This window comes from Saccoglossus kowalevskii, chromosome 13 (genome assembly GCF_978046115.1).
Source record: "Saccoglossus kowalevskii chromosome 13, keSacKowa6.1, whole genome shotgun sequence".
In the NCBI taxonomy this organism is placed as follows: Eukaryota; Metazoa; Hemichordata; class Enteropneusta; family Harrimaniidae; genus Saccoglossus; species Saccoglossus kowalevskii.
The window spans coordinates 27,959,770-27,984,303 of NC_140653.1; the positions used below are offsets into that span (position 1 = coordinate 27,959,770).

At 35.5% G+C, this 24,534-nt stretch overlaps 1 pseudogene; it reads right to left on the reverse strand.

Moving 5' to 3' along the window:
• Positions 1-7,042: 7,042 nt before the first annotated feature.
• Positions 7,043-19,790, reverse strand: LOC100373775 (arylsulfatase B-like; annotated as a pseudogene).
• Between the last annotated feature and the right edge of the window lie 4,744 nt (positions 19,791-24,534).

Consider the following 24,534-nt stretch of genomic DNA (forward strand, 5'->3'; position numbering starts at 1 on the left):
TCATAACATTTTCAATTGAAATACAATTATATATAATTTAAATAAAAATTAGCTTTAGGTTTAACTTTCTTTGGTTCGAAACAATTATTTTTCTATCGCTTTAGATGGAAGTATTAGACATAATGTGGTTATAGGCGTGGTAGGTGACGGTCTTATATAATAACAAACATGTGGAATATCTTGTTATTCTGTCATTAAAAATTGTTTATATTTTTAGATAACTGTTTTCATGTTGATACTATGACGTTCGGTCGAAGGAACACATATCTGCTCAAAGTCAATTAAATCTGACATCGCCAGAGGGTTGGGTACTTTTTTTATTTCTCCCTTCTACTACTTTTGAAAAAAAAACTACGGTTTTCTCTAACTCTGTTGAAAGCCCAATGTTATAGTTGTCAGAGATTCAGATTTGTTGCTTGAACCTTCAACACCATGTTTGGGAATGTGTTATTTCAGACGTCATTCATCATTAAACGAAATTCAACAACAACTTCACAATAAAGGCGTTACTTGAATATCATTGTTACTGTAATGTATTCATTTGTCGCTTAGAAAAAATAAAATATATACCCTGAGACCCTCTGAATGCGGGAAAACATTAAATCATAACACTACTATATAATGATCTTCGCACTAAAATTCCATTTTCTTCTTTTTTTCTCAATTCTGGGAATCTAAATAGTAACTTGCGCATTGCCTATTGAGTATATTTATGGAACTTCTGTATTTCTACCGTTACTTTCACACATTGTGGTGATCTATTCACAGGTACATGGTTCCTACTACAAGACTGTGCTGTCTTCGATTTGTTACGTTTTGAAATTGAAATAGAGTACGTTCGTATTATGAAAGTGTTATTATTGTGATCAGGCCTTTGTACTGTAATTCCTCCAAACAACTACACCCGTCCCCATTCCCAAACCACTTGCGAAATGTTACGATTAAGCCAAAACATGAAATAGGTATCGCATTATTCAGTCAGTGTCAGGTTCAATAATGCAAAACAAAGTTTGGAGTTGACTGAGGGGAGTTTGGTGTTAGCGCTGAGCATTCATCTGGCTTCAAAGCCTTGGCGTCGACCTCTCTGTTAAATGGTGTCATTTGGCATTTATTTGTTGAATCCCTGTGCTGTACATTAATATGTGAACATTGATGCAATAGATATGAATATTGTATAATTGTGAATTCGTATAAAACTTTGCAAATAATATGATCTAATGAATTCCATGCCTTCCGCATTGAAATAAGCCATTAAATGAATATGCCGTTGAAAGTTGAAACGAAAAAGTGGTAACGTCAAAATAACTCTTATTCAATGCTTGTATCATTGTTGAATAAACCATGGGCTAGTAGGGAAATTCCCTTTTGAATAAATCAACACGATTGGAACCCTGAGTGATTCTAACGGCGTCATAACGGAAGTGTGGCATTGTTTCATTGTTTACAAAACTTTTGTATATTTTCGCGTGGAAGGTCAATCACGCTTGCGTGAGATGTTTGTATAAATCACTTTTGTGGATATTAAATGGGAAAATCGAGTACACTGTCCGTTGGCCCATGGGAGACAGCTGATGAAATTTTCCAAATGAATCCAATTATTTAATAAGATAATATGATTTCATCTGAAAAATTAAAACGATGATATATAATGTTGTACTTTCATTCAAATAAACATATCACATTTCATTTAAACGCTGAAGACAACAATTAACAGGTGAATAATTTGAAGTCGAACATCAGGTTGGTGGTTAGTTACATTTTAATATATTAATTTGACTACTATGTATGTCACAATCTGGAAACGAGGAACTGAAATGCCAGATGGTATAAGAAGAATGTATATGTCTCAACACCGATTAGATTACACATTCTACTCATACTATGCTAATAAGATGCTAAGTGGTCATATTATGTGATGCAACTTTACATCACACAGACCACTTTCCTTGATGCCTTGTCAACATAAATGTTGTTTTTCTCTACTCAGGCATTTGGTGCGACGTTTGTAGTGCTGAATTCTATCCAGGCAACACCTGCCTGTCAAGACCCAACTGATGCCGAACTTCGCCAAAAGCTGAGCAATTATTCCCCTAACGGAATTGGTTTCATTGCAACGAGCAGCGCGAACGCATGATAGCTCATGTCCACTGACTTACAGCAATGGAGCTCAATATATCAATACGGTCTACTTGCCCATTCTAACACTTACAAAACACCAACACACTGCGATACCCTCCAACTATGCTGGACGTTCAGTGTTATGATTGTGACCAATGCATCTCAGATTTCTGTCCAAGTTATCAACATCCAAAATGGAAATGCGAACGTGTTATGCAGAGTGCATACGGAAGTGTGTATCAACGGTGTATACCAGTATAATGCAGTTCAGACTAACGTTGCTGATTTGATTGGCTGTTGATTTAGTCACCGATGTCAAAATTCAAACTGAACGATTATTACCGTAATTTAGAATTAATTTGCTTTCATTTCAGACAATATACATATTATCTTTATTATACTTGCCAATTTGGTAGCGTAGCTGCTAAAATACTTAAAACTGACTACTTAGTTCAACGAATCACTGTAAATGAAAAATTAACTCAAGCAGCATTATTTGGACAAAATAACTATAACTGCAAGCATTATTGTTATACTGTTAGTTGGGTTGCGTTTTACGTTCACAGTTACTATTATTAACAATCATAATGACATTACTGTAACATTAATTTGCTTTTTAGCTATCGAATTTGTAATCATTTTTCGCAAGGTCGATATCTCTTCTCCTTCTGAGCATGCGTGGTTTACACGTTCATTATATGACATTATATACTCGGCAGCAAGTTCGAAAATCTTCGTTCGTCAAAACATTATTGATTAACGAGACAACTAAGACAACAACACTGTGAAAAACAACGTAATGATTATATTATTAATATTTATATTCAGACAATGTTATGCGTAAGCACGGTAGTCACGTTTTAGTGACAATACTATCGTTTACATTAACAATTTCAAAAGGTAGATCGAATCTAGTTTAACCGAGAACTACATTCTTCGAACATTTTCTTATTTACATGGATCTGATATTGTTTTATATTTTTATCTGCTTTCATGAATACTTCTGTACTGAATAAACATACTATTGCATGCATATTCAAGTTAAAGTCAAATGTGGCGATTAATTTTAAATGATTGAAATTATCTTTTCTACACAACGTTTTCTCCCATTCATGTGTGTTGCTGGCGCTGGCTTTTTTTTCCTGCTCTTCCTATTTTCAGTTATAATGCAAATGAATGGACATTGTATACATTTCAAACTAAATTATTGAATATAGTAATGAAATGGGTCTAATTCGAACGAACGAAAATTTATTACTGCTCATAACGTTACATGTAATGTTGACCATTTCTACTATGAACAATAAAAATTTCCCGTTTATCCGGACGCGCAACGCAAAAAAGATAAACTTACATAACTTTTGAAATATTTCACATTGAATTTTCATGTCAAAATATTCTATTCATTAAAATTTACCTGTCAAAGCTGGGAAGTCTCGCCACAGGAACTCCTCCCACCCCTCAGTAAACACCACTGTCTGTTTTAAAGAGACAATTTTGTAATTTAGCACTTGATATCAGTTTGTTCATATTACGTTGCTTCTTTAAACGCAAGCATCCCAAAAAATCTGGTTTGGGATTAATTTCCTAACTTGCTTTACATATACCTGTTATAATAACCAGCGCCATCTTGCGGATTGGTTGTCGTAAATTGTACTGTGAGTTTATTCATTATGCTTAAAACATCCACGAAATTTGCAATTATAGAATGACTATCATAAAATTGGCATTTTGATCTTGATTTGTATACCAGCTTTGGTGCGTTATGATGTTATGTACTCACCTGCAATGTCTATCACTGACACAAGTAGTTTTTCAGGCTTTTCCTAAAAGCTTCGGATTTTATTTTCAAATTTAGAACTTTTAAGTAATTCGCGTAATTTTTTGACATCCGTTCATCACCTCCATTCTTTTAAATATGATTTCATTAGCAGTAGTAACGTCTGTGATGCTCTACGGATGCAAAAGCTGGACTATGACAACGAAAATAACGAAGAAAATAAATACATTCTAAATGAAATGTTATAGAAGACTCCTTGGTATCACATGGCGACAACAAATTCGGAACGAAGAGGTATGGATGAAGCTAAAAGATCAGCTGAAAGAAGGACCAAAAATAGAGCATCTAATTTAAACAATTAAGAAAAAAAAAATGCAATTTTCTGGACAACAATCAAGGAAAAACAGTATTAACGTATTATGCAAAGGAAGGTTAAAGGATGCAGAAACAGAGGACGGCCAAGAAGAGAATGGGAAGATAACATCAAAGAATGACCAGAGAATGGAAAGCAGCTTTACCATCTTGCTGATGACAGAAAGGGCTGGAGGAGGTGCGTCTGGTCATGGGTGCACCAACGGCCTCCTGAAACTATGAACTAAAAGAAGAAGAAGTGATTACAATACCTCACACACATTTATTCTGATCACCTTCAAATTTGCGAACCTTGTCAATCACTATGAAATGTCAACCAAGTTCAATTTTGGTGTAACTAGCAAGTGCAATCGCAGTGTAGTTCCCTGTTTTTCAAATCTGGCTAGTATTTTATTCTGCTTATATTTAATACTGTTCTATTATTTAGGAACTTGTATACAATTAATGTTATGTTCTTCTATAATGGACATTGAGATTAATAAAGTACATGTATTATTAATAGACAAACGCATTGGCAAGTACTTTTCTTGCCAATTTTTGCTTAGATATTTTGCTGAACTATTTTTAGAAACGTTTGTACAATGTTATATCATTCTATAAGGAACACTGAGATTAATACAGTAGATGTATTATTTGGGGGGACATGAACATTAATTATATTATTTTTGTGTGTACATATGATGATTTGATTGTTTTTAGCCAATATATTTCGCCCAAAATGTATGTTATCATCCATCATTTTGTTTTTAAATATAGATTCTAAATATACAATAGTTAGGTTATATATATATATTCACGCTGATGAGCTTTCATCCACAAATGCGTATACACGCCGAATATGGATGGCTTCAATTTGTGTTTTTTAGTTTTTTCTCCGAATAGTAGAAAAACAAATGACGAGTGACAATGAATTTAAAGGTCATTTTCAAGGTCGTACGTCCTCTATGTGTACATGTAGTCTGAACTTTTTCGCTTTCTATTATCAAAAGTGTGAACCTAAGTCTCCTCCCTTCAATGCGTGTAATTATATATTGAGAGAATACATATCTAAGTGAAAGACCATCTATTCCAATACTGTGCTCTTAAAGGTATGAACCGTAACCTGTCTATTTACTACCATATTCAGTTTATTGTGCTTATTATTCTATACAAAACTGCGATGTTTGAACATTCAGACACTCAAAGACAAAATGTGGGTTCTGACCCTATTATCATGAGCTATAATGAATATAAAGAGAATTTTAGAGGACGTGAGAGTGCATGAAGTCTGACTAAACATTTTCTCATTCTCAACAGTCTGGACTTAACCCAGTATTTGACAATGTTCTTTTGCAATTCGTCGTGATCACTTGTCAAAGATAGGGTTATTTCGTGGGTTTTGATTATTTTCATCTGCAAATTCGATGATATTGTTTGTATGTGGAGTAATTGTTTATTTGGGAATATCATTCTGAGCGGTACAACAACTTTCAATGCCGGGTGCTGTTAAATGTCATGCGAATACCCTCTGTACCAAACCCTGTTAAACCCTTTGATACTTTTTCAACCCAGCATTTTCCACATTTTAATGTATTTATCTATTTTCCCCGAATTTTATACAGCATCCCTGTGACTCAGAGGGATAATTATACCCAGAAAGTTGTTTATACCATGTGACTAAACAATGTGGTATATTTATGTTACATAATTATTCAATTCAAGACTTTCGTCTCTCGACATCTTGACCCAAAAAAATCTCATATAACTCCAAAATCAAAAAGTACAAGCGTGCATGGTCCGTATATTGCGAAATCTTTACACGTGTAAAGGATTGTACCTGATGCGTTCTGACTAGATTTACCATTTTCCCTAATAACCTAATTTGAAATTATATCTATTGAGTATTGGCAAATTAGGAATAACACACCACAGAATCATTTTTTGGCAGTTTGTGGGGTTGGTTCCTGACAAGGGAATATTGTACATTCAAGTATCTAAAAAAATGTAATAATGTCGGATGCAGACAAGGATATACTATGCAGTGTTATCCAGTGTGTGTGGATATATATCATACTTAAATTATTTTTATGTAAAACAGATTCATAATCGGAACAATGCTCTTGAGCAATCCAGTGTCTGGTCATACCCTGTAAACTACCCCGTGCAAGCACGTTTCTAAACACAAAGCGAACTTTTTTGAGAGAGCTTTTCACAACAAGAGTCTTTCATAAGCAAATTGGTCAAATCACAAATGACACTGGAACGATACGGGTTTTAATTACGACATATCTAATTTATTGGAATATTATTATTAATTTATTGGCGACAGAAGACAGAAAGTAAATCCAGTTAAATGATGTCTTGACACTGAATTAGCGAAGCCGGATTAGGAATTTATATTGAAATCAGACTATACCAAATTAAATGATTTGATTTCAATTAAATTGTCAAATTAATATCGCAACTGGGTCCAGGAGATCATTTTTCTTCAGATTCACTTGAGGAGTCTGACTCAAACACCCATGGAATCCAAACTCCGGTAGGGGAAGAAATAGCATCTGGGTCATCATCAGGATAAGTTGGCGGAGCAGACGCGTTGGGGTCCTCTGCGATGTTAAACAACCACACAGATTTACCAGGACTACCGGTAGGATTAACTGGTTCCTGTCCAGATTCAGGTTCAGGTGTCCATATTCCGACGCCTGAAAACAAATGAACACAACTCATTGTAATTTTTAAAATAGCTACAATTGGTGCAAGTGGGAATAATGTCAATAATTTCCATTCCCCAACTCAGATGGCGACCATGATTAATGTATCATATTCTTCAGTCCATTCGTCAGGCAAAGGATCCATGTTTTGCGGTGGTGGTTGCAACGGGTCTATGTTGAGGAATATTGCCTTTCTAGGCGATGCTGCACCCGTACTGTGTAATATATAACAATTAATCATAAAATATTAAAATACAAGTAGAAGGGAACCAATTGTTTTCCCAACAATCTTGATATAGACTGTGCTTATTTGAAACCTCTGAGGTTGAGGTATAGCACGATAAACGCTGTATAAATAGTATAACCCTCAACATTTGAGTACATCACCATTTAGGGTGAGGGGTTGATTTCAATAAATTAATACACAGATTATTCCAGTGGCGGATCCAGCAAAATGTATTGGGGGGTCCAAGCTACGCTTAAGATATACGGAGCGTAAATCGCAGAGAAGCTATGCGTAATCCAGATAATACAAATCGTCATGCGTTTGGGGGGGCATGGCCCCCTGGCCCCCCTCTCGATCCGCCACTGGATTATTCTACGTTATTATAATGTAACACACCGTTCACAAAGCCTCATAGATCATTGATTCAGTGGGACAAATGTGTACGGGAAAGATAAATTTTGGGGCTCGGCACAGGAAAGATACATGTGGTTCATCGATATAGTCACCAAGACCGGAAGCAGGGGCAACAAAACCAGGCGGCACACACAGGCAATTTAACTCCACAATCTTTAATGCAATCTACTTCAGTAAAATAAACAAAGGTACAATAATTAGCATATGCATATAAATATGTGAGATAGGATATCCTGAAAATATATCAAAGAAAGGAAGAAAACCTAACCTTAGCTAATTAGAGTTTGAGTTTAAATTTGCTAATCGGTCCCTCAATGAATAATAAAATCAGCTAATTTGTCCCTAACAAAGCCAATGTTATCAACAATAAATGAACAATAACCATTAATCAATCAAAAAACACAAGTGTACATAAGTAACAAACACATGAATACGTCAACAGTTCAGCATCGATGTTCACATCAGGTCACAGTTCACTCACAGTCAGCTTCTGTGTGCAGTTCCTGAGACAAAATCCACCGTTGGGGGCGCTGTACGACGAAATCGGGCGTGGCCTGGGTGTGTCCGGTGATTACCCAGGTACAGCGTAGAGTGCGCTGTTCAACAACAACGGGCGTGGCCTGGGTGTGTCCGCAAATTATTCAGGCACAGCGTTGAGAGCGCTGTTCAACAACAATCGTCAAAATTCAGAAATAGTTCTCTGTACAGTGGGACACAACTTGAATACCAATCAAAACTCACAGTACAAGTGTTATTCAGCAGACAGTTTGAAAGTAGAAAGTTGAGAATTACTGTACCTATATTAGCTTAGTTACAGCTGCCATCAGATGTCACCAGTCAGCGGTTCTTTGATGGATGAGAACTGATATCACCACAGAGTCACCAAAAGTTCAGGGTGAGATTCACCCACTCCCGTTGCATAGGAAATCTTGAAATACAGCTGGAAACGTTGATTCCGGACCGATTTCCCGAAAACACAGTTCTCTGAGTTCCTCTTCTCATAAGCTCTCTGAATATGAGAACCACATCCCAGCTAACTCCTGGTTTAAGCAGGAATGCAACTGCTCCCCACAGAGCTGTCCCAAAACACTGTCGACACTCTGGGAACTATCTGCTGACTAATTCAAACATGCAAGCTCAGCTAGTATCTTTACTGGGGGTAACTCCACCCTTGGACGCACCCCATAGGTCAAGGAGTCCATCATCTGATAATGACGGTGTACTTTTCGACAGGTATTAATGATTCTAAAATTCCCCGATCCCTATATGGAGTGAAACACAGCTCAGCCCATTGTTTCTGAAAAAGTGGGAAAATTGCCTTATAACTTTGAAAATCTGGATAATTGTGTGTGATTATCAATAACAATAAAACTAAAAAATAAAGAAACCTACGTCAATACACTATTATCATATGTCTAATTAGTTAACTTATTAATTTCACGACTAATTAATATTAATCACCTCAATTGCTTATTAAGCTATTCTAATTAATTTCTGCCCTAATTAGTACAAAGTAGCCATTAACTTGCTTGTAATAAGTGATTTCATCTTCATCTTCTATTTGGTCTCCAGGGTTACCCCATAGCTATGGCACTCTGTATAGGAAACTTAATTCAAACACAGTAATTCTGGAAGCGATTAAACAATGCTCAAAAGTTCCTAATAAAAATCACAAATTTTCTATGATATACTACAAATGTTAAATCTCTGCTAATTATACTCGTTACCACATAATTGGCTTTGACCTAGTTCTTACTTTCCCTGTAGATTTAACTGAAGTTTACACACACTAACCATAACACTAATTAACTGTCACTCTCGTCAACTGATAGTGGGTTCTCAAGTATCAATGAACACCAGCTGGTATACATAAACTCACATGTACTAGCTAACGTACCCTGGGTCTATTGACTTACAATACATACTCAGTTACAACCTACTTTTAATCGTATGAAATCATTAAGTTCTAATTATTTCATTCGGTTAACACTAACATGCACCGTATTTGTTCTATTAGTGGCGCGTGCACTTCGCAAATGGCAGATGTGCATCTATTGTCAAAATAAGTCGCATTTTAATGATCCAGCGTACAATACAAGTAAACCTTGACGTTTTATTTGAAACGTTTTAGAGAATGGTAATGTCTGTGAATGGCGTAAGAGTTGATTCCATTAACAGTATAAAACACATAACTTGGAAACTATGTCGTATTAGCTCTATTGGTAGCACATGTCAGAGGACTATGGTCAAAAAGAGAATAATATTTTAATAAGCCAGTATACAATATATGTAAGTTTTGGTTCATTAGCGCTTCTATCAGAAAAGCTGCACAAATGTAAAATACCTGATAGATTCCCATTGGTCAAATCCATCCAATGGCTTGCTTTCCTCTGAATTGGAATCACTTCCATCGCCCGCTAAGCCCAGTAATGTAAGAAACCAATCAGTAATGTGCATCAGTTCTGTGTTGACAGTGCCTTTCATGTCTTCAGAGAAATCTGGACTATGTACAAATGCCAAACCCCGAACAACACCTTCATATAACGATTTCTTCTCACCCCGAAGAGGCCAATTGTTACCACCATGGGCTGGCAATCCACCATTGTCTGGAATTAAAGAATTAAATGGCAAATTCGTGTACTTAATTTTGCCAAAGCATATTTCACGAAAAACATCATTTTATTTGCAAGTTATATAAAATCGATCATCGGACTGGTTAGATCTGATGATCTAGTGTGTTTTTCTCGTGTTAAATGGTGTTGCATACTTCAACATAGATAGTTTTCAATGCATCCACACAAGTGTTTTCATATAAAATTGAGATAGCATAACCATACGTTGGGTAATGGTGCAAAGTCATATGTATAACGGGATTGGTTGGCTGTCATTTGGCTGAGAAAATCAAGTTCATCAATATGGCGTCTTTTACAAAATATAACTAATAATAACACGATTAACTTCAAAAATGGTAGCCCTATACTTTATATACTTAGCCTTCAAGTTTGTTTGGTAGATATAATGAGCCTGTGGTTAAATACCATAACGCTGTTAAAAAATGATCACAGATAACATCCATGTCACTTGTCTGATGTAGACCTCATTTTTTTTACACAGACCATATGACTTGGAATAATATATGTCATGTTCCATAAGTTGAGCAGTATGTACTCACTTCAATCAAAACACTTGACATTAATATATCTTTTTTTACTGATTTGACTATATATTTGTCAGTTGTTTACATTTGTCCTATGAATTAGTCGATTTTTGTTCACAGATCTTGTTCCACTTTACAAAGTGCATTAATTATATAAGCATTACATGGTGTTGTACTTATTATCCTATCAGCTTTTTTCTCAGGGTTACTGAAAGTTACCATTTAAAAAAAATGATGGAAATGTTTAATATGATTATTTTGATTATTATTATTTTGGTATACAAATTCAATGAGCAACAATTCGCAAATTAAATATAAATAGTTGGAATTATATATTATATCTGTAAAAATGTGTGGATTACCATGCAAATTTTGAAGGGAAAAAAATCTATTACCTAAAATTGGTAAAAATAGGAAACCCCGGTACTCCAACTTTTCTAATCATAATTTTACTTTCCATCCTCCATTTCATAATAGTACTCAATGGTTTAGTGTGCCCTAATCTTTGAATATTAGCTTAATTATGATTTTATGTGTCATTTCCCATAATAGTGTGCGCCGTGCGTCATAATTTTCTACGGTCCCCTTTATTTGGCCAATAGCGACTACTCAAGTCTCGGTTTTTGCAACGCATGTTACTAGTAATTGGCCACTTCTCCCATGGAATTGTGTCTAAAACAATATTTCGGTAAGATTTTGTTATATTGAAACAAAAAATGGTTTAATATCACAGCTATTGTCGCTTTAATCATCAAATACACATATACGTTATTTAAAATATAATCTACTTCCTCAATACCACCAACGAAATATAGGGAATCGCGGGACAATCAATTTAATTACTTACCATTTGAAAATATTAAAATAGTGTTATCCCAGAGTCCAGAATCTTTTAATGTTTTGGTAATATTCCCAATACCTTCATCCATACAGGTTACCATTCCAGCCAATGTACGCCGACGTTCATCTTCTATTATGCCATTGTAGAGATCCGAGTATTGCTGTGGAACACTTGCATACTTAGCGTGTACTGACTGGTAAGCCAAGTACAAAAACAATGGCTGAAAAAAATCAATACATTAAACAAAAATTAAACAAACATATACAGACCCAGACTGTCAAATAGTGTGTCACATAAACAAACAAAATGATTTAACACTCTGGTGTTACAGTAGTGCGCCAATTTAAAGATCGATTTAAAGATGAAAACCGTCGAAGAATTCTGAATCAATGTGATGCAGTCGACAGAGTAGAATAAATACTACACTGTGCTTTATAAATACATAAACACGGCTGTATTACTCACTCCATCATCCTCGTCATCATGTTCCATAATTATCTTTTGAGCCTCTTGAGTAAATATGAATGCAGAATAATTTCCTTGGTAGTTTGGGATACATCAGTCTCACCTCTTTTCAAATCAAATCCACCACTGGCAGAATGAGTGAAATAATCTTCAGTACAAATGTAAAATCCTAATAAAAAAAGAGTAAGTATGTGCTTTCAACACATGTACGTCTTGACAAAGGTACTTTATTCTGCTACTTTATTATGTATTTTACAATCAGATTAAAATGTTCTTCGTATTTCCTGATTATGCTAAAATATATACTTACCGAAGAAACTATCGAATCCACGTTGTGTGGGAATGCATGCTGGTGTGTAGAATCCCTGGTGCCATTTCCCGACCATATGAGTTGCGTAACCTGCTTGCTTCATTTTCTCAGGTAATGTTACTTCATCGAGTGGTAGACACATTCGTTGAGCAGGCCTTATATTTGTGTGTACCAACCCATACCGCATCTGTGGATTCGAATAAAAAAAAGTCTATGATATTTCAGGTTCAGAAACTTATTGACCTTGTTTCATTTGTTTTTATTTTGTTAACATTTAAGGGAATCATAACTGAAACAATATGTTCAAATAACCGTAAACCAATATGTTACTGCACCATGCCGAATTAATGTATTTTACTTTTCATCGATTGTAAATACAGTGAAACTGAAATACTGAAGCAAACAATGGGTTTGTAAAATGACTATCTTGTTGACAACATATATTTCGTCTTTTGCAGGGCTAATGCCGTGTTTGCATTGACACAGTGCAGCAGAAGTTTGTTCATTTACTGGCCGCCGCCTGTGCACGTGAACCTGTGTGGGCCGCAGACATAATATATATCTAATACAATCTGTGTTCGAACGCACATTTATGGTTTGTCGTGCAATGAAGGGTAATATATTAAATGCACAGCGAATGTATTCACAAGTTATTTGGAACGTCCAAACCAGGGCCGGATCGTCTTTTTTTCCAGGGCCGCAAGCGGCCGGTTTGTTCTGACGCCTAGTAAAGATACGCACTGGTATTTTAAAAGACCTGTATTGCTGGAAAATTTACCCCTCGTAAGCAGACTGATTACATGACACATTAGTATTTACCATATGATACATGACCAAGTTGTCATTCACACTTGAATGAGGAACAACTAGTATAAAGTACAACTGCAAGCGTGAAATGTGTTATAAACTAGTATGAGAATAGTTCTGCGTTTTACAACAAATTAATTACTCAAGTGTTGCCGAGGACAATTGTAAGTGAGTGACAAAATTACGAACCATCAGTACATAGCTTTATATGTTGTTTGTAATGTCCGAGCATCTGCTTACGCAATACCATCACCATCTAGTCATCGTAGGCGGTGTTCACTACAAGTTATTGCGAACTGTTCTTTCCAGTACAATCAGAGAGTCGTGGCGTGTTGTATTTCTGCCTGCATTGGCGAGGCGCTTGCTGTGATTGCCAGTTTTAATTCAGTGTTTCACATTGTAATATATGAGTATTGGTTGGATGTAAATCTTAAATTCTACTCAGAATTGTCCTGGGGGTAAATGTAACTGTAGGTACATGTCGGGTTTTATTCTATACAAACTCACTGCATATCGTCCTGTCAATAGCTGTCCTCTTGATGGTGTACACACCGGTGCAACATAGTAGTTTTCCAACTTGATCCCGTCCGCAGCTAACCTATTGAGATTCGGTGTTTGGAAAATAAGATTGTGGTAACCAATGTCATTCCATCATAGTCATCAGCAAAAATGAAAACAATGTTCGGTTGACTGTCACAACGAGCAAATGCAGACAGAGAAAGCACTGGGACTGTTAGAAGTACACTTATTGACATTACTGTATGCATGATACACAATAAATGAACTGAGGGTATTTGCAAAGTGTTTTAATAACCACTGTCTATGTACACTCCCATTTATATGAACTATATAAACTACACGCATTGTTGTCATGTCAACACTCAGCAATCCTAGTTTGATATCAATGAGTTGTTTTTCAATTGTTCCCCTTGTTGTAAGGCAAAATTGTCTAAACGCAAACATGAAAAAAATTCCATTCATCATGTCATGACATTCATTCACCATATTATTATATTATTTATTTTGATCCAATATTTGATCATATATTTTAAGCTTGTTGCTATGAGAGGGTATCTTCCCAACTCTAGTAGGCTTGCTATTTACTTTTAGAAGGTATTTGCAGAAATGTATTTGTACTTTTTCCATTGGTGTAGACAGATTTGTCATTAGATTTGTTGATGTTCTCGCTCGTCCAAATTTCACTGCAGTAGAGCATAATTGGTTTTACAATTGCATCGAATATTTTTAAGTATGTTTTGATTGGAATTAGTTTTTCTGAGAATAGCATTTGTTTCATTTTGAAACATGCTTTCATTGCTCTAGCTCTGAGGTCTTCTTGTGCTCCGATGAATTTACCTGATTTGTGTAGTTTAATGCCGAGGTATGTGTAGGTTTTTGTCTTTTCAAGTTCCTTTCCATCAACATAGAATTTTAATTTGTCCTGTGATTTGTTTGACCTACTAAACATGATGATTTTTGACTTGAGATATTGATATTGAGTTTCCATTTCTTACAGTAAATTTCAAGAGAATTTATGGCATTTTGTAAGCCAATATGTGATTGGGATAATACTACAAGGTCATCTGCATATAACAGACATGGTAGACTTGGTGGGTCATTACGAGCCAAGTCTAATGATGTTTTAATGTCATTTACATAGATATTGAAAAGGAATGGGCTGAGTCCATCCCCTTGTCTAATGGTAAATTGATATCACAATATGGTGAATGGATATCACAATATAGTGATTGTATATCACAATATGGCGAATAGATATCTCAATATGACGAATGGATATAACAGTGTGATGAATGGATATCACAGTATGGTGGATGGATATCACAATATGGTGAATTGATATCACAATATGGTGAATGGATATCACAGTATGGTGAATGAATATCACAATATGGTGGATGGATATCACAGTATGGTGAATGAATATCACAATATGGTGAATGAATATCACAATATGGTGGATGGATATCACAATATGGTGGATTGATATCACAATATGGTGGATGGATAACACAGTATGATGAATGAATATCACAATATGGTGAATGGATATCACAATATGGTGGATGTATATCACAATATGGTGAATTGATATCACAATATGGTGGATGGATATCACAGTATGGTGAATGAATATCACAATATGGTGGATGGATATCACAGTATGGTGAATGAATATCACAATATGGTGAATGAATATCACAATATGGTGGATGGATATCACAATATGGTGGATTGATATCACAATACGGTGGATGGATATCACAATATGGTGAATGGATATCACATTATGGTGAATGGATATCACAGTATGGTGAATGGATATCAGAATATGGTGAATGGATATAACAATATGGTGAATAGATATCAAAATATGGTGAGTGGATATAACATTATGGTGAATGGATATAACATTATGGTGATTGGATATCACAATATGGTGAATGGAAATCACAGTATGGTGAATGGATAACGCAATAATGTGAACGGATATCACAGTATGGTGAATGTATATCACAATATGGCGAATAGATATCTCAATATGACGAATGGATATAACAGTGTGGTGAATGGATATCACGATATGGTGGATGGATATAACAATATGGTAAATTGATATCACAATGTGGTGGATGGATATCACAGTATGGTGAATGAATATCACGATAAGGTGAATGAATATCACAATATGGTGGATGGATATCACAATATGGTGGATTGATATCACAATACGGTGGATGGATATCACAATATGGTGAATGTATATCACATTATGGTGAATGGATATCACAGTATGGTGAATGGATATCAGAATATGGTGAATGGATATAACAATATGGTGAATAGATATCAAAATATGGTGAGTGGATATAACATTATGGTGAATGGATATAACATTATGGTGATTGGATATCACAATATGGTGAATGGAAATCACAGTATGGTGAATGGATAACGCAATAATGTGAACGGATATCACAGTATGGTGAATGTATATCACAATATGGCGAATAGATATCTCAATATGACGAATGGATATAACAGTGTGGTGAATGGATATCACGATATGGTGGATGGATATAACAATATGGTAAATTGATATCACAATGTGGTGGATGGATATCACAGTATGGTGAATGAATATCACGATAAGGTGAATGAATATCACAATATGGTAAATGGATATAACAATATGGTGAATGGAAATCACAGTATGGTGAATGGATAACGCAATAATGTGAACGGATATCACAGTATGGTGAATGTATATCACAATATGGCGAATAGATATCTCAATATGACGAATGGATATAACAGTGTGGTGAATGGATATCACGATATGGTGGATGGATATAACAATATGGTAAATTGATATCACAATGTGGTGGATGGATATCACAGTATGGTGAATGAATATCACGATAAGGTGAATGAATATCACAATATGGTAAATGGATATAACAATATGGTGAATGGATATCAGAATATGGTGAATGGATATCACAGTATGGTGAATCGATATCAGAACATGGTGGATGGATATCACAGTAAGGTGAATGGAAATAACAATATGGTGAATGGCTATCACAGTATGGTGAATGGATATCACAGTATGGTGAATGGATATCAGAATATGGTGAATGGATATCACATAATGGTGAATAGATATCAAAATATGGTGAGTGGATATAACATTATGGTGAATGGATATAACATTATGGTGATTGGATATCACAATATGGTGAATGGAAATCACAGTATGGTGAATGGATATCGCAATAATGTGAACGGAGATCACAGTATGGTGAATGTATATCACAATATGGCGAATAGATATCTCAATATGACGAATGGATATAACAGTGTGATGAATGGATATCACAGTGTGGTGAATGGATATCACGATATGGTGGATGGATATCACAATATGGTAAATTGATATCACAATGTGGTGGATGGATATCACAGTATGGTGAATGAATATCACGATATGGTGAATGAATATCACAATATGGTGAATGGATATAACAATATGGTGAATGGATATCAGAATATGGTGAATGGATATCACAGTATGGTGAATCGATATCAGAATATGGTGGATTGATATCACAATATGGTCGATGGATATCACAATATGGTGAATGGATATCACAATATGGTTGATGGATATCACAGTAAGGTGAATGGAAATAAAAATATGGTGAATGGATATCTCAGTATGGTGAATGAATATCACAATATGGTGAATGGATATCAGAATATGGTGAATGGATATCACAGTATGGTGAATGGATATCAATATGGTAAATGGATATCACAATATGGTGAATGGATATCACAATATGGTGAATGAATATAACATTATGGTGAATGTATATCGCAATATGGTGAACGGATATCACAATATGGTGAATAGATATAAAAATATTGTATAATTTAATATATTAAATTCACAACAAATGTATTCACACTTTATTTGGAACGTCCAAACGAGGGCCGGGTCATCTTTTTTTTCCTGGGCCACATGCGGTTCGTGATGACGCATAGTAAAGAGAAGCACTGATATTTTAAAAGACAGTATTACTGGAATAATTTCCCCTCGTAAACAGACTGATTACATGACACATTATTATTTACTATATGTACATGACCAAGGTGTCATTCGCACATAATGGAGGAACAACTAGTATAAAGTACAACTGGAAGCGATGTGAAATGTGTTGTAAACTAGTATGCGAATAGTTCTGCGTTTTATAACAAATTAATTACTCGAGTGTTGCCGGGTAACAGGATGAGAAAATAACGAACCATGAATACATGGCTTTATATGTTGTTTGTAATGTCCGAGCTTTTGCCTGTGCAATTCCATCACCATCTAGTCATCGTAGGCGGTGTACACTACAAGTTATTTCGAACTGTTCTTTTCAGTACAATCAGACAGTCGTGGCGTGTTGTATTTCTGCCTGCATTGGCAAGGCACTTGCTGTGATTGCCAGTTTGAATTCCGTGTTGAGTTTTGGTTGGATGTAAATCTTAAATTCTACTCAGAATTGTCCTTGGGGAAAAATGTAACTGATTGTAGGTACGTGTCGGGTTTTATTCTATACAAACTCACCGCATATCGTGCTGTCAATAGCTGCTCTCTTGACGGTGTACATACCGCTGCGCAACATAGTAGTTTTCTAACCTGGTCCCGTCCACAGCTAAGCTATTGAGATTCGTCCATAGTCATCAGCGAAAATGAAAACAATGTTCGGTTGACTGTCACAACGAGCAAATGCAGACAGAGAAAGCACTGGGACTGTCAGAAGTACACTTATTAACATTACTGTATGCATGATACACAATAAATGAACTGAGGGTACTTGCAAAGTGTTTTAATAACCACTGTCTATGCACACTCCCATTTATATGAACTATATAAACTACACGCATTGTTGTCATGTCAACACTCAGCAATCCTAGTTTGATATCAATGAGTTGTTTTTCAATTATTCCCCTTGTTGAAACGCAAAATTGTCCAAACGCAAAAATGAAAAAAAATTCTAAGATGTTCACTCACCGTATTGTTAAGAGCAAATATAGGCGATGGAGAGTATTTTCAATACAAATATGGGCGAAGAAGCGTATTTTTAAGCAAATATGGCTTAGGTGGGTAGTATGGTATATACGTGTAGAAATGACAGTTACAAGTAGAAGAAGATTACTTTCCTTGGACTTAACAGAAGCTATCTAATATGCCTCACTAATTGGTGTAGTATGTAACTTAGAACTATCATCATCGTCCTCACCATCAGGATTCAACACCTGTTATGTTTTACATCAATTGGCAATTGGGGATGTCTGTCGTACATGAGAAGGTAAGGGGATATCGTGTACTTTCATTTCAAGTGTGTGTGTTTCATATGCATGTACCATGCATGTCCCTTTCCATTTCTTTCGCTTTAGAATCATAGCTATCATAATAAATATAGTCTTATTAAACCCGTTCACGGGCTTCAACTGGAATGCTAGGAAAGAGTTCGAGACTTTCATATTCCTGTTACCTCGCATGGTATCTGTATGACCTCTGATTTAAAGTTGCGCGAGTCAAGTCAAGCAGAAATCCCATAATAAGAATTGTTAATAGAAATTTTTGCAGACGGAATCACTACCGCATATTGGGTAAAATGGTCAGTCATTACTAGTATGATAGCATCATGTATGAGATAATCCATACATAATAAACTTAAACTTTCTATGGTGCAGAATTTCATCCTTGAAACCTAACTGATCCTATTGCCTGAGTTGAATTCCGACACAAGGGTTCTCATATATTTGTAAATCAGCTTTTGGTGCTTGGCCCTGCTCTCACTATACCAATCTTCGGTTCTTTTTTCTGCAACATTTGCCATTCCATTATGGTAACTGTGGCTAGTTATACTTTCCTGAAGTAGGTGGTGGATTCACTGAACTATCCAGAATGACCTGAATAATACAGCTGAGTGTCCACCAATAAGGTATGATGCCGTGACACATGGCTTTCACTCCTGGTATGCATACCATCGCTGTCTCTCTCTAGATAACTGAGCTGATAATCTGCGGTCATGCTTCTAATTTCCGATTCTCAGACATCATAGGACAATGGATTGTTATCTGATAAATCGGGGAATTTGTTGCCATACAAATAATCATAGAACTGTGTGGTTACCCATGTTGATACTAGGAATTCCAGTAGTTTTACTCCATAGCTGTCACATACATAGCTACTATTCCCCTCTCCTTGATATAAAACGGCTCCAAATCCTGTAAAACTTGCATCTGTGTAGTTCAAATGGTTGTCTATAATCTGGAGAGGCGAAGTAATTCTGGCGTCCCCTCTAATGCTCTGGTTTTCTCAGGGTCGGTCTCAATACCTTGATCTGTTACCTTATATCCCAAATATTTTTTGTTACAGCAGCTGTAGCTTGCTGAATATATCAACAATGTCAATAAATATGCATCACTGTTAAGATCAGGTCACTGTTCATTTGTATACATGGAAATGAAGGCAAACATGTATTAAATTATCGTTTTATACAATAATAACATTATATTCTATGAAAAGAATACATTTTTTTTCATTATTTTTTATTCAGTTAATCAAAAAAGCAACAACACATTTTAAACAAAACAGAGTAAGGGGATATAACTCAGTTTACAATTATACAATATATTCACTAATTATAGCACTTATTATTCATTCTAATTTCACCAACAATATTGCGATATCGTAAAACATTCTTTACTACATTTATAAAAATTGAAGTTGGAGTCACCCAATGTGCCTAAACACGGTATATACATTGATTATTGAGTAGACAAATGTGGTTTCCAATTTTGCTGAAACCAGCGTCACCCAAAGCAACTGATAGTCACCTGACATATTTATATTCGAATGTCGGCTGTATTGACAATGTATATACAAGTATATTATGCTTCACCCACCTTTTAGAAAAAGTACATAAATGGGAACCAATGTAGGGGCAATGACATTAAATGACAACTGAGAAGAATACAGTTTAATGTTCCAACAATTTATATGGTTATTGCAAATCTCATAGAGATCTACCCGCATGGTTCCTACATGCCAAATTTCAAAGCAATTGAGTTGGTAGTTTTCAAGATGAAGTTGGACATATTTGCTGAAAATGAAGAATAAATAACCAGTACTGACTATAAAACATTAGCATTAACATATTAATAATGCTGAAGATGTAGGTTGGTTAATTTAGTTATAAGCTGTAAGCTATGTGAAATGATGTTGTTGTTGATATAAGCTGTGAAGGCTGTAACTACCGGAATTGACAATGAGGATAGGGGAAGCTGTCCAGATATGGTATAGTGAATGCTGTAACTACAAGGTGTTTGGTTAATGAATATAAATGCTAAAATACATAATGAATACAATACAGAAGCCAATGTAGAATAGATACAAAAGACTTTCCTGAGGTATGAATGTATCTAAAATGTCAATCAGAAGACCATATGCCTTTATCATATTATGCTGTCTACCTGCTCTTGCTGCAGATGTGGCTCCCCCAATGTGTAACAAGTGACCAAAGGTGAGATGAATTATGACCCAACAAACACCAACATCCATATAAATACTGAAAAGGTCAGTGGAAGGTTGTCTTCTGTTAGGGTCCTCAAACTAGGTATAGGATAGATTGTGCTGTCTTATATAATGTTATAGCTTACCTGACAAAGACTTCTCCATAGAAAAACAACACTTGACTCAATGTTTTGTTTGTCAAGCATCGCTGTGTTTGATTTCATCAACAGGAAAATGGTTTATAGTGATAATTCCTCTCAAATATAATGGTGAATCGAAGGCTGAATAAATGAATCTTGGCTTGTGAATTGGATGTAACTGAAACATATCTCTGCAAGATATTGTTGAATAGTTGATTCCTTTAGCCATAACTATTTGAAACAATGTGTGATAAAAGAACAGTAGCAAGTACTCGGATACTGCTGGTAAATTGCTAACGGAACATGACATATTGAGCATGTTTTTTTTAAATTTATACCCGAAATATATGTATTAGCTTGCTTCGCACTAGGCGTACAATTCCACAATTCATGTATGTCTAGTATGTCTAAAATTATCTTTTCCTTGCAGTATGGCGGACACAAGCTTTTGCTTGTGTTCATCTGTTGCAAGGAACCCCCATTTCTGGAACTGGAAACGAGACAGTGCAGTCTTCTGACTACCAGGAATAATTTGCGCAAGAATGATGAAATTGTGCTGCATGGCAGTCAATGTTAAAACACGTAGCAGAGTTTTTAAGCATGGCAGTGGAATGATGGAATGACAACAATATGGAGCGAAAACAATATATAACTCTAGGGTCATAGACCAATCATCATGTTGCTTAAACATTACATTGAGGCGACCTTAGTTCACAGAACTAACATCCCTGGAAATAACCTCCAAACCTTTTAGTTGATGATTCATCTGTATAAATGTAGATCACTAATTACGCCATTATTCAAAACTAAAAGAATACTATTACAGGGCTTGGCTGAAAAGTCAAAAAGCTTGGTTGGACATTCATGAAAGTTGGTTGTAAATTTGATTGGCACCGCCAACAAGTTGGTTTGAAGTGAGGAAAGTTCTATCAAAAGTTGGCTCAAAGCAATAAAACAAGGTGGTTGGTAAGTTTAGAAAGTTGGATGAAAATACGTCAACATTGGATTGAAAGTTGTTGGTCAAAAAGAAGTTTGGTTGGCGAGGCCATAAAGTTGGTAGGAAAATCGTACAAATTATAGAACGTTGGTTGGACAGACGAAAATGTGGTTGAAAACTCGTTAAAGTTGGTTGCAAAGTCAAAGTTTGTTTGAAGTTGGTTGGACAACCATGAAAGTTGGCTTGACAATAAAAACTGGTTGGAAAAGCGAAAACGTTAGTTGAACAGTCGATAAAGCTGCTTGGAAAGTTGTAGAAGTTGGATGAAAAGTTGGTTGTAAAGTCGGAAATGTTGGCTGACAGTCATGAAAGTTTGGTCGAAATTAAAAAAAGTTTGTTGGCCAGCCGAAAATGTTAAGTCAGAAAGATGAAAACCTTGGCTGAAAAGCCATGAACATTGTTGGATAGTCGTAAAAATGAGTTGTAAAGTTGAAAATTTGCTGGACAGTCAGAAAGTTAACTGTTTTGGAAGTCGTGGGAAGTTGGTTACAAAGTCGAGAAATTAGTTTGTCAAAGCAAAAATATGGGTTGGGAAGTCAAAATGATAGGGTAGTAAGACCAACAAGTTAGATCGAAAAGTATTTGTACAGTTGTGATAGTTGGTTGAAATATCGAAATGGTTGGAATGTCAGAAATGTTAGTTGGACAGTCACAAAGGTTGTTAGATTGTTATTGGAATTTGAGAAGGTTAGTTGGAAATGCGGAATCGTTAGTTGTAAAATTGAGAACATTGGTTCAAGTTGGAAAGTCGTGAAAGTTGATGATAAGTCGAGAAAGTTGGTTGGCAAGGTAGAAAAGTCTAAACATTTTGATAGAAAGTTTAACAGTTGTGAAAGTGGGTTTGAAAAACGAAGAAGTTTTGATTAGTAAATCAAAACGCTGGTTGTCGAGGAGGTTGGTTGAAAAGTTGACATTCGGGAAATTAAGTTGGAAGGTCAAAATGGCTGGTTGCAAGGCAAATACAGCACAAAAGTTAAATAAATAGTTAGGAAAGTTGATTGGAATATAAAAAAACAATTGGTTCAGCGGTCGTGAAAGTTGGTTGGAAAGATGTAAAAGTTGCTGGCAAGGAGAAAAGGCTGCTTAGACAGTTGCGAAAGTCGGCTGGACAGTTGCAAAATTACGTTAGAAAGTCGAATATGTTCACTGTGTCCAAAAATAGACAGATCACAAAATTAGCTGCTGGGTTATAAGCGATTTGAAAATTTCTGTACTGTTCAGAGCAAATGTAGTGTGGCTTCATTTCGGGATTGTTTGATATGCAATGCATATGAGTCTAGATACCAAGTGGTTAAATACTGGAATTAACATCTACAATTATGCTGTTAGTGTAGCAATAAGGTGACCAAACTTCTGATAAATTTGCTACGTGTTACATTCTGCAATTTACAAGCTGTAAAAAGTGTTATGAAAGTAGTGAAAGTTAGTTGGAAAATGGCATTGCAAATCAAACTAGTTTTTGATGCCTGAAATAGTCCCTAGTAAATTTTGTTGTATATACGCTTCTACAAAACTCAGACATGGCTATAAGTCACACCGACATTTCTACAGGCTGTAAATCTGATCCGAACTATGTGTGATTTACTGAAGTGGCAGTTTGATTATCCCCCTCACCATTGTAACCAAAAAAATACATCAATGTAATTAAGATTTAGTATGCCCAAATAATTGCATGTGCAGGCACTGAGCACAGTGCATTGTGGGGCTTACACTGTACATTGGGGGGTGAAGCAAGGATACTTCAATCAATCATAAAAGCTCACCCAAATGACATTTTTAGGTATAAGTAAGAAAATATAATATAAATTTGAATAATAACTACGGCCAATTCTAGACCAACGAACATGATTAGATGACCCGCTGGACAAATATGCAAGCAAATACATATCCCAATTTTAATATCAAAAGTTGGCACAGCATATTGTAGTAAGTGGACACCACACAGGTCACAACAAGTAAATTAGCTTTCTTGTATATTCTTCATCTAATACTGCACAGTATAGCTTTTTATTGCCAGCAAACGTTCACATAATAAAACAGTGATCAAATTTAATACATATATTTCGAAAATTTTCTATACATGACATATTATTGCACATGTTTTGGAAATTGACAGTATGGA